This window comes from Ictidomys tridecemlineatus, chromosome 6 (genome assembly GCF_052094955.1).
Source record: "Ictidomys tridecemlineatus isolate mIctTri1 chromosome 6, mIctTri1.hap1, whole genome shotgun sequence".
Taxonomy (NCBI): Eukaryota; Metazoa; Chordata; class Mammalia; order Rodentia; family Sciuridae; genus Ictidomys; species Ictidomys tridecemlineatus.
Window position 1 is genome coordinate 66,165,531 of NC_135482.1, and position 10,668 is coordinate 66,176,198.

A 10,668-nucleotide genomic window follows, 5' to 3' on the forward strand; every position below is an offset into this window, starting at 1 on the left:
ATACAGGAGTGAAAGGAAGATCAATGGAGTAGAGAGAAAAGGGGGAGGGAGGAGGACAGGAAAGAGAAGGGGAAATGGGGATTGAAATTGAATTCCTTATATGTATAATTATGTCAAAAGGAACCCAGATACTATGTATAAATATAATGTTCTAATAAAAATTAGTTTTTAAAAAGTCTCCTGTTTTATTTATAGATGTCGAGTCTCTGAACTGTGTGACATTAGGGCTTGGCACAGTTTGTGAGAAAATAACCTAGCAATATTTTTTTATTTTTCAGTTTGGAGAGGTTAGTATGAGGTTGGAAATCTATTCACAGTCTAAATTTACTGGTAGGCGGAAGTTCACATTTAGAGGCTAGGAGGAGAAGGAAAGTGTTATTTGTGCTGTTCCTGAAACCACCTATGGAGCCTTCTCTCTATTCACTGCTGACTCATGCAGACGGACCTGAGATGAAGGACTTCTTGCCTTGATTCCCTCTGCAGCTACATTTCCAGAAGTTATCTCAGGTGAGAGATCAGAGTTCTCATGTAAATGCTTGCTAGTACCCATATGGTTTAAAATGACATTCAGAATTCACCCCTTTCTCTTTGATAGTGTGGAATCTATCTCAAGTTCATACTAATCAGGCTTTGTTCTGCATACTGGGGAGGTCCCTGCTCTTACAGAGCTCACAACCTAGGAAGGTAAGACCATCAATCAATCAATCAATAACTGAATAATTAAATAGCAAATAGCAATCAGTCAGTTCTATGCTGAGAATTAAAATAGGGTGATGTGGTAAATACTGTCTGACCTTTAATTTAGGTTGAGTGGTCATAGATGATCTTTCCAGATAGTTGTCATTTGAACTAAAATCAATAGCTCCAGCATTTTTAGAAGGAAGGACATTGTGGTTAAAGGAAGGAGTAGCACAGAGGTCTAGGACAGAAGGAACATTAATTAACTAGGGACAGAAAGAGCTGAAATTCAATAAGAGATGGGTGGAAAAAGTCATTAAGGACAAGATCCTGCAATAACCTTCAGATCATGGTGTAAGGGTGGTGTAAGGGCTCTGTATCTGATTCTCAGTGACATGTGAGAGTCTTGACATATTAACTTGCTGGCTGGGCCCAGTGGTGCATGCCATAAACCCAGTGACTTAGCCCAAAGGCTAAAGCAGGAAAATTATGAGTTCAAAGTCAGCCTCAGCAATCTAGCGAGGTCCTATGCAACTTAGTAAGATCTTGTCTCAAAAACCAAATACAAAATCATAAAAAGGGCTGGGGACATGACTCAGTTTGTTGTAAAGAGCCCCTGGGTCAAATCCCTGGTACATAATAATAATAATAATAATAATAATAATAATAATAATAATAATAATAAAATTAACTTGCCATTCTACGGAGAAGTAATCACAGAAGGATATGAAGAGAATTGGGATAAAACTTAGGAGCTATTGCAGGACCCCTGGTGAAATATGATGGTATTTTTTGTAAGGTTGCTCAGAAAAGGAAAAGAGTAGAGAAATGTGGGATATATTTTGGAAGTATAGTTAAAGTTCTTGCTGCTGCATTAGATATAGACTGAAAAAGAGAAAGTTCAAGCCTAAGTCTTAGGTTTTCATAAGCAACTGAATAGATGATAATACATCATTGACTGAAATCAGGATGATTGGAAATGCACATTAGGAGAGTGGAAACTGAGGGTTGTTTCCTGTTTATTTGACTGCTTTGTTACATTTTGACAAAACTTCTTTGGTGCTTTTTAAACATTGAAATACAATGTCCACTAATATATATTATTTTAAAGCCGTAGAAATGACCAAGGCTAATATTTGGAGTAGATGGAGGATTTGGAGCTGTAAGATGGCATAGAACATCTAAGGAAATTGCAGTGGAGGTCTTGGCAATGAACTTTAGAACACTCCAACCCTTCTGGTTCAAGCTAAAGACGACCCAGCAAGGGAAACAGCAATAGTCACTGAATAAGGAGGAATGTCAGAAATTTCTATATCACAAAAGCCAAAAAAAAAAAAAGTGCTTCAAGGAGACTAGGGAGGTCAGCTGTGTTAAGTAAAAAGAAACCAAAAAGTTACCATTGGATTTTGTACTGTTGGATCTGGAAGTGGCTGAAAACATTGATGAGAGATATTTCATCTTGCTAGAGTAATTGAGGAGAAACTGGAAGGTAAAAAAGTAGAAAGAGCAACCACAGATAACTGTATTGAGAAGTGTTAGTATAAAGAAGATTGGGAAAGTAAAGCAGTGAGTTTAGAGGATATGGAATCAAGTGGAGTTCTTTTTTTTTTTGCCTTTAAGATGAGAAATATTAAAGCTGTTTTGGTGTCCATGGAAATGGTCACCAAGGTAATAAAACATCAGGATTTTAGGTAGCATGGGGACAAACAAACTTTAAATCACAACAGCCGCTAGAAAAGAGTTGAAGACATTTAGAGACTGGAGGAACACTGATGGGAGAGGCTGTACAGGCTTTTGTATTAGGTTGGAGATGAAAATAAATTGTCCATTTAATCCTCTATGTTCCACAGGGTCCTGCGATTCTCGTGTTAAGGCTTGTCTGTTCGGATGTATGGGAGAGATGTGAGAGAGTAAGAGTGTGAGCAGGTGTGTAATGAGGATCAGACCCTGTCAATCCTAAGACTCATTTCTGGCTAGTAGAAGGGTTTGCAAGCCTCCTCTTTCCCTGGATCACAGCAGTAGCAGGAGTCGACGCCCATCCCTACAACCCAGAGAACAACTTCCACTGCTAATTCCTGGGGATTAATTCCCAGCTATGTAAGGCCCTCATTATTCCCTCTTCTCCCATGGGCCAGCCTGGAACATTTCCCAAGTAGGAAAAGACTAGGAAAAAAATAATGAAACCCTACAAACCGACCAGATGCTCCTCAGAATCAAAAGAGGTAAAGGATGAAGAAGAAAAAGAAGATAGCCAGGGGCTGGGGCTGGGGCTCAGTGGCAGAGAGCTTGCATCACACACGTGAGGTACTGGGTTCAATCCTCAGCGTCACATAAAGATAAATGAATAAATAAAGATACTATGTTCATCTAAAACTAAAAAATTTTTGAAAAGAAGAAGAAGATAGCCAAAGCCTTTCAACAGGTACTGACTCAAAGTAGAGCCCAGACAGGGCAACATTTTAGGCTTCATCCAAAACTAAACACAAGCTGACTGTTGATGAACTGCATTAACCATACAGTTTTCCATTGTTTAAGAAAGAAAACAGCTTTTCCTGAGACCTAACTGAATTCTTGAAGTATCCTAAATCGTTTTCTCTTTAAGGGAGGCAGCAGACGAAACTCAGGTGTCCAGAGATCTCCTTAGTTCTTTCCCAAGTGCCGGATGTGAGGGACTGTAACAGGCAACTGCCCCACATTTGTGCATCCTTCTGTTTCACAGCAGAGAGAACAGCTCAGAAAGCAGAAGCTGAGGGCTAGGGTGTAGCTCAAGGGAGAATGCTACGGGCTTAGCATGCATGAGGCCCTGGGTTTGATCCCCAGCACCAAAACAAAACAAAAACAGGAGGAAGCAGGAAGCAGCTTGCCAAATTTACAAGAGTAGGTCTTGACAAACTGGGATATTTTAGGAAGTTGGGACAGTTTGACACTTTATCAATCAGCATAATTTGTCTTTTTCCTTCATTTATCAGATTCTAGATACAAGGCTAAGGTTCCTTTGGGATTGAATAAAAAGGGCAGCTACAGCTGGAGTTTAGGGTGAACAATCTTGAATTATGGGTGACAGTGAGTTGGGAGTATTCTCATTTTTCTCTGGTGGGTAATTTCCTAACTAAATGCCAAGCCCTGAGGCTGAAATTAATTTGAGGGGTCTTTTAGTTCAAGGTTCCATCTTTAAGCAATCCCAAATCTGTAGAAAGCACAGCCTAGTTATGCAACTATTTAGAATGTTGCAGAGATAAAGTCAAATTTATAAATTCTATTCACATTCTTGTCATGAAACAAGATTTAAAAAAAGTTTTCTTTATCTAAAAGCCCAAATGCTAGTTGTCTACAAAGATTTACTCAGGGAGTCCACAAAACCTCCAACTAGAGCAAGAGATGAAGGAGAAGGATGTCTTTGATACACCTTTCTTCCCACGCCACAGGAACACAGCATGCCTCACTTCAAGACACTCTCTTCTCTTCAAAAGCATCCCTTTTGCCGTCTCTTTCACGGATCTTTCAAAGCTGAGATTTCCCAGCCTCCAACTTTCCTAGTTCTCTCTTCCTCCAGACAAATTCCTTAGACCACAGATTTAGGACAGCTTCTAGACAGGAAGCAGACAAAAGGCAGAGTAACGATTAGAAAAGTGAAATGCTTGAGCCATTTCTAGTCTCCAACTGAGCAAGTAAGCCTCCTTCTTGAATAAAGGGCTTCTTCAGATCAAGTTCAACTTTATCAGTGAGCATACAGGGCAGAAGCAGAAGAGTTAAAGAAAGAGATTCAGATTCTTTTTGTGTGTGTGTGGGGGGGATTGGGCTTATTTAGTTGCTGAGTTTGAAGCAAAAAATAAATAAATTAAATAAATAAATAAATAAATAAATAAATAAATAAATAAATAAATAAATAAATAAAAGCAGGATGTGAATTTTATATTGCTTCCTCCAGAAAGGTATTTTTATTGAAAATATAAAAACCAGACTTTTAACAAACATAAAATTAAAAATCTCTCCACTGTGTTACCACTCTTAACAACTCAGCTGTTTATTTTTTATTTTACTTATATAGGTCCCTATTGTGAGTACATTTTTATATAATTTTATCAACTTAAACTAATTGTGTTTTATATATATATATATATTTACTAGATAGTACAGTGAGAATGTTTTATGTTTCTGTCTCTCCTTATAATTATCATTTTAATCATTATAAAATATTATTAATGTGTGTCTACTAAAGTATAGAAGTTATTCTCCAGTTACTAGACTTTTTGGTTTTTTTAATGATACTTTCTTGAAATAATTCTGAATATACATTTTTCACATATAGATTTTTTCTCTTATTTTGAATCATTTGTTTAGGATAAATTTCTAAAAGAGATTTTTAAATTTTTTATTGTTTTATCAAGAATACAAGTAACAACAAATGTTGTCATGGATGTAGGGAAAAGAGAGCACTCAGACATTGCTGGTAGAACTGCAAATTGGTGCAACCCCTCTGGAAAGCAAAAACTAGAAATGGAACCACCATTTGACCCAGTTATCCTACTTTTTGGCATATATCCAAAAGATTTTAAATCAGTATACTGCAGTGACATAGCCACATCAATGTTTATAGCCGCACAATTCACAATAGCTAAGCTATGGAACTAACCTAGATGCCTATTAACCAATGAATGAATAAAGAAATTGTGATGTATATACACTGTGGAATATTATTTAGCCATAAAGTAGAATGATTTTATGACATTTTCCAGTAAATGGATGGATCAAAAGAATATCATGCTAAAGGAGATAAGCCAATCCTCCAAAACCAAAGGTCGAATGCTTTCACTGATACGTGGAAGCTAAACCTCAATAAAGTGAGGAGGGGAAGAAGAGAAGTTCAGTAGATTAGACAAAGGGGAATGAAAGGAAAGAAGAAAGATAGGAATAGGAAAGTCAAAAGACTAAATCTAACATAATTTTCCTATGTACACATAAGAAATTACCTAAGTGAACCCCATCATCATGCCCAACCACAAGAATGGGGTTCTAATTAGAATAAGATATATCCTATGCTTGTATAATTTTATCAAAATGGGTTTTACTTTCATGTATAACTAAGAAGAACCATAAAATAAAATTTAAAAAAAAATAAATTTCCTATTGCCAAGAGTTTTGTACCAAGATAAAAATCCTACAAAAACCATATAAGAGCTAATCTTGCTAGCACTGGATATTAAATTTAAAATAGTTCATTTCCATATAAATAAGTGCAGAACAACATCATCATCTGGTTTTAGTCTGTGAGTCTTTGATAAAAGTAGAGTGGAAATTTTTCATTATGCTGATAGTACATACATGGGATTTCAATTTATTCATGCAACAATTTTAGTTTTGCCTCAGGAATTTCAGCAAGTATAAATTATCTAGGACCTATTAGCAAAGGGGTCACTAATTAGTCTTCCGGAGTCATTCAGTGCTGGATGACAGATTCCCAAAGGGTAAATTCTGTGGAAATATATTGAAAGAGGGAGACATGAAAACATTGAGGAGACAAGTCAGAATGGGAGAAACCACTGTTTACCTAGCAGCATGTTTAGACTAAACTCAAAAGAATCAACCATGAGCTAATTTAGTTCTTATCAGAAATACAGAGTTAATACACTAATAAATTATGTTCTGCAATCAGTTTTACTCCATTAAGAATATGTTACTATCCCTACTTTTTTCCAATTATGTAAAGATCCTCTCTGGGGTGAACTAAGTGACCCAAAACTTTGAAGCTAATGTCATGTAAACCCTGGGAGAGAACTCAGAAGAGAAAACGAAGATTCAAATTCAGATTTGCTTCCTTGGCCAAAGTCAGATAGCCTGATCAGTAGCAGAGCTAAGAACCATGTCAAGGTCCTCTGATTCTTTATGTAGTTTATCAACCATCCATTCAAAAGAGCACCAAAACCCCCAAATGGCCCCCTCCTTGGAACAGGTCTTCAGCACATGTGTTACTACCAGGACTGCCTAGTGTCTGATTAATGGGATTGCCTATAGATTGTGCATTCATTCATTTTTTTACTTAATAATCAAAAATATTTTTATAATTGCCTGTATGTGGTGCATTAAAGTAGAATAGAAAGCTGCAAAACTTAGTTTTGTGATGTTTTTATTCATTGACTATATAAACTTTTACTAAGTACCTTCTAAATTTCAGGCATTGTACTAAGCTCTAAAGATAAAATGATGAAAACTACTGACATAGTCCCTGCCCTTATGAATCTTACTAAAAACATAGACAGACATGGAGCAAATTCATTCAGTCAGTCATTTAGTCACCCAACAAATATACACCAGACCTTGCTACATTCTAGGCACTTTTCTAAGTGCAAGGGATATAGCAATGATCGAAGCAAATCTTTGTGCCTACACACAAAGTGTAATTGATTATGAATATATCATAAAATGCCAGGTGCTGGTAAGTACTGTGAAGACAAAGCAAGGCAATAAGACAGCGGTTGACCATAGGGGAGGGAGACAGGTCAAGTGAGACTGTGAAGTCTTCTCTGACATACTCAGAAATCACAGTGTTAGGATAGATGATAAATCCTTCCCCAAGAAGCCCTTGAGATGAGACAGCATAGGCAGAAAAGGGGAACAGATTGGTGGGTGGGTTAGAGAGTGATGGAGCTGGTAAGGGGAGTCGCTGGCCACTCCCCCCTTTGGGCGTCAATCTCTTCACCTGTCAACAGAGGGCCTTGGACTCCAAGACCTCCAATGCACCCTTCAGATCAGAGAGTCTTGGTGTGTGTTTGACATGATGAATGCATGTGGGGATCCTCTGTGGGTCTCCTGTCCTCTTTTCCACTGAACTTTTCTGACACATAGAACTCTATCCTAGAGCATCTTCTCTTACAAGTGGGCTTTCTCTGGGTAAGCTTCTTAATGATTCTCTAACTCATATATTCATCCCAAATATCTCTCCTGAACTTCAAGTGTCTACCTCCCAGTGCCTCCTGGATATCCCCTCCCTATCCATAGGCTCACAAACATGATGAATACAAATCTGAGTTTACCGTCTTGTCCTCACCAAAGACAGAAAACTGAGGATCATTTTTTTTTATTCACGTCCCTGTCAATTTAAATACCTAATTGGTGATGACATCCTTTAAAATTCAATTCAAATACATTTTTCAAACCTGTCTCCTCTGGTTGGCCCTCACATCTAAACCTGTGTCGGCTCATCACTGTCTCTGGCCAGGGTTTTGCTACAATCCCTGAATTCTCCTCACACAGATCGGATGTTCTCATGGATTGTGACCTCATCTCCTTCAAATCTTTGTTCAAGTGATACCATCTCAGTCCTTTCCTGACCACTCTATTTTAAATTGCAAACCTCATTGCCCTCCTCTACCTCCACATTAACAATCTCCCTTTCCCTAATCTGTATTTTAAATAGCTCATAGCACCTCCTAATACATCATAGTTATTCTTTATTCCTATTACTTAGTTTGTTTTTTTTTTTCAACTTGAATATAAACTCTGTCAGGACAAAGATTTTAGTCTGCTGTTTCAGTGGTGTGGATTCAGAGTTTAGAACTTGGTTTACATAACCAGAAGTGAGGCAGCCCTGCATAAAATGCTGAAGCAGTTAATAGGTCAATTAATATTTACCGAATGAATGAACTCACTGCCTTCACTAGATGCTCCATTGTTTCTAGCTCATCTTTTACATACCCAAGGAAAATGTTGCTAAACTACCATTCTCATTACGTTACCCCTATACTTGGCCTTGCATGCCTTCTTGTGTCACTCCACATCCATCCACACCAAACTGATAAAGTTTCTTGGAGAACAATTATTTCATGCCCCCTTATGTAAAATCACACCATTTGCACTGTCTTCCACATTGTCTACATAATGGGATAAATATCAGTCAAAACAAGATTAAGCTTTACCTCTTTTCTGAAGGTTTACCAGGTCATCTAGAGACCAGTTCACATAACCCGTTCACATCTGTGCCACCGCTATATCCAGTGCTTTAGGTTATTCTAGCCTTTATTTTGTTTCTTTACATTTCGTTCTGCTCCTGTGAAATTCTAAGTCTTTTGGGAATCATGTCTCATTCAACTTTGTATCATCAGTGCTTGGTACAGAGCCCAACACTTGGATGTTTATTGAATATTTGCTGAAAAAAATGGGTATTAAGGAAGCAATCAGGGAAGAGGGACTTTGGAATGCTGCATTCCTCCAGAGATGAAGTTATGATGGAGGTGGTAAGTGACCCAGATGAAAACGCCTGGCTCATTTATACCTTAAGAGGAAAGTGACATTTTTCATAGGAGAAGCAGTCCTATTCATCTGAAATGACTCATCTAAGTTATATTTCTTTTCTGAGTAAGTATCTCTAATCATGGAAAATCTCACCATCACTACTGAATCTGTCCTCATAAATAGCACAGAAATCACCAGATTTAGACTGTGCTCTTTGTGCTGCTCCTGGTGATTTACTCCTTGATGTGAATGGGGAACTTGATGATGACCCTGGTGTTCAGGACTGATTCTCACCTTGAAACACCCATGTACTTGTTCCTGGGTCACCTTTCATTTCTAGATCCCCATCTTTCTTGAGTCACCAGGCCCACTGTTGCTGAATTTATTAACTCTAAGGAAAAAAAATCTCTATGTGGGGCTGTGTGACCCAGAGCTTCTTTCTCAGTGTCTCTGGAAGCACTGAGACCTGCTTACTCTCTGCCATGGTCATGACTGCTATGCTCCCATCTTACCCTCTACTCTACAGGTGGTTATGAATAGTCCTCTCTGTGCCAGGATGGGGATTGCAGTATGGACAATGGGTTCCCTGTACCCTTTGCCAAAACAATCTCTTCACTTATGACTTATATTTCAGTTTCCCCAATGTCATCCCTGCCTTCTGCTATGAGTTTCTCTCTCTTTCCTGCTGTGAACTGCTTTCCATTCCTCATCTTTTTCTTTCCTTTTCTCTTGCCCTGCTCTGATGCTACTGTCAATAGGCCCTTCTTCTGGATCATGTGTATTTCTAGGATTTGTGATTATCCTGAATCTCTTTTCTTACTCTAGAACCATCTCTGCCATTCCGGGCATCCATTTTTTCCAAAGATCAAGGCAAAACATTCTCTGTTCCTTCCACCTGGCTGAGGTGATTTTGTACTGTGGAACAGCCATTTTTTGATTCATGAGCCTTCTCTGAGTATCCATATTGTAGCAAGTGATCTCCTCATAGTGCAGGGTGACCACTCTCCTGCTGGGCCCCCTCATCTATGGCCTCAAGAACCAGAGTGAGGCAGCCCTGCATAAAATGCTGAAGCAGTAAATGTGCCTCCCATGGGAGATTGGAGTTGTATTTGGTCTGAAGACAATGAGAAAAAAAATAGGGTTGGAAGTACATTAACGGCTAACTCAATCATCTAAGAAAATTACCACTTGAAAATAAATTCCTGGATCTGGGTAACAGAAGGTTCAAATGTGAGATTGCTTATTTTATTGTTTCTGGCAAGAAAATAAAGTGAAAATTGAGAAATAGGTCCTGAGATGGAGTAGTTTAAGCAGACAGAGTACAAGCCTGTTTGTCTGACTTAAAAGTTTTGAAAGTGTAGAGTTCTCATGGTTGAAAAATAAATAAAAGAAGGAAACATGAGAGTCTGAAATGCACTTCAAAGTGTGAACTGGTTACTGATGGAAGAAGAATGCTTCATCCACTTAACCTGGGGGGGCACATAAAAAATTGATAAACCTGGTTGGAGCTGACTTCTTGGTTGCTAGAAAGCAAAGATAAAGATTGGCAAGAACCCTCCCTAACCCACTCACAGGAAAAACTTTTCAGGTATGCAAGCAAAGACATCCTGGTGACTGAGATGGGACAGGCTGCTTGATGAGTAGAATAGAGACCTCCTTGTGACCCATGGTGATGAATGTCTCTGCAGTATCAAAACAATGTTTTCATTCAACCCAGAGGATACCAAGTCAATTAATATACTCAGCATCTGCCAGTCCCAG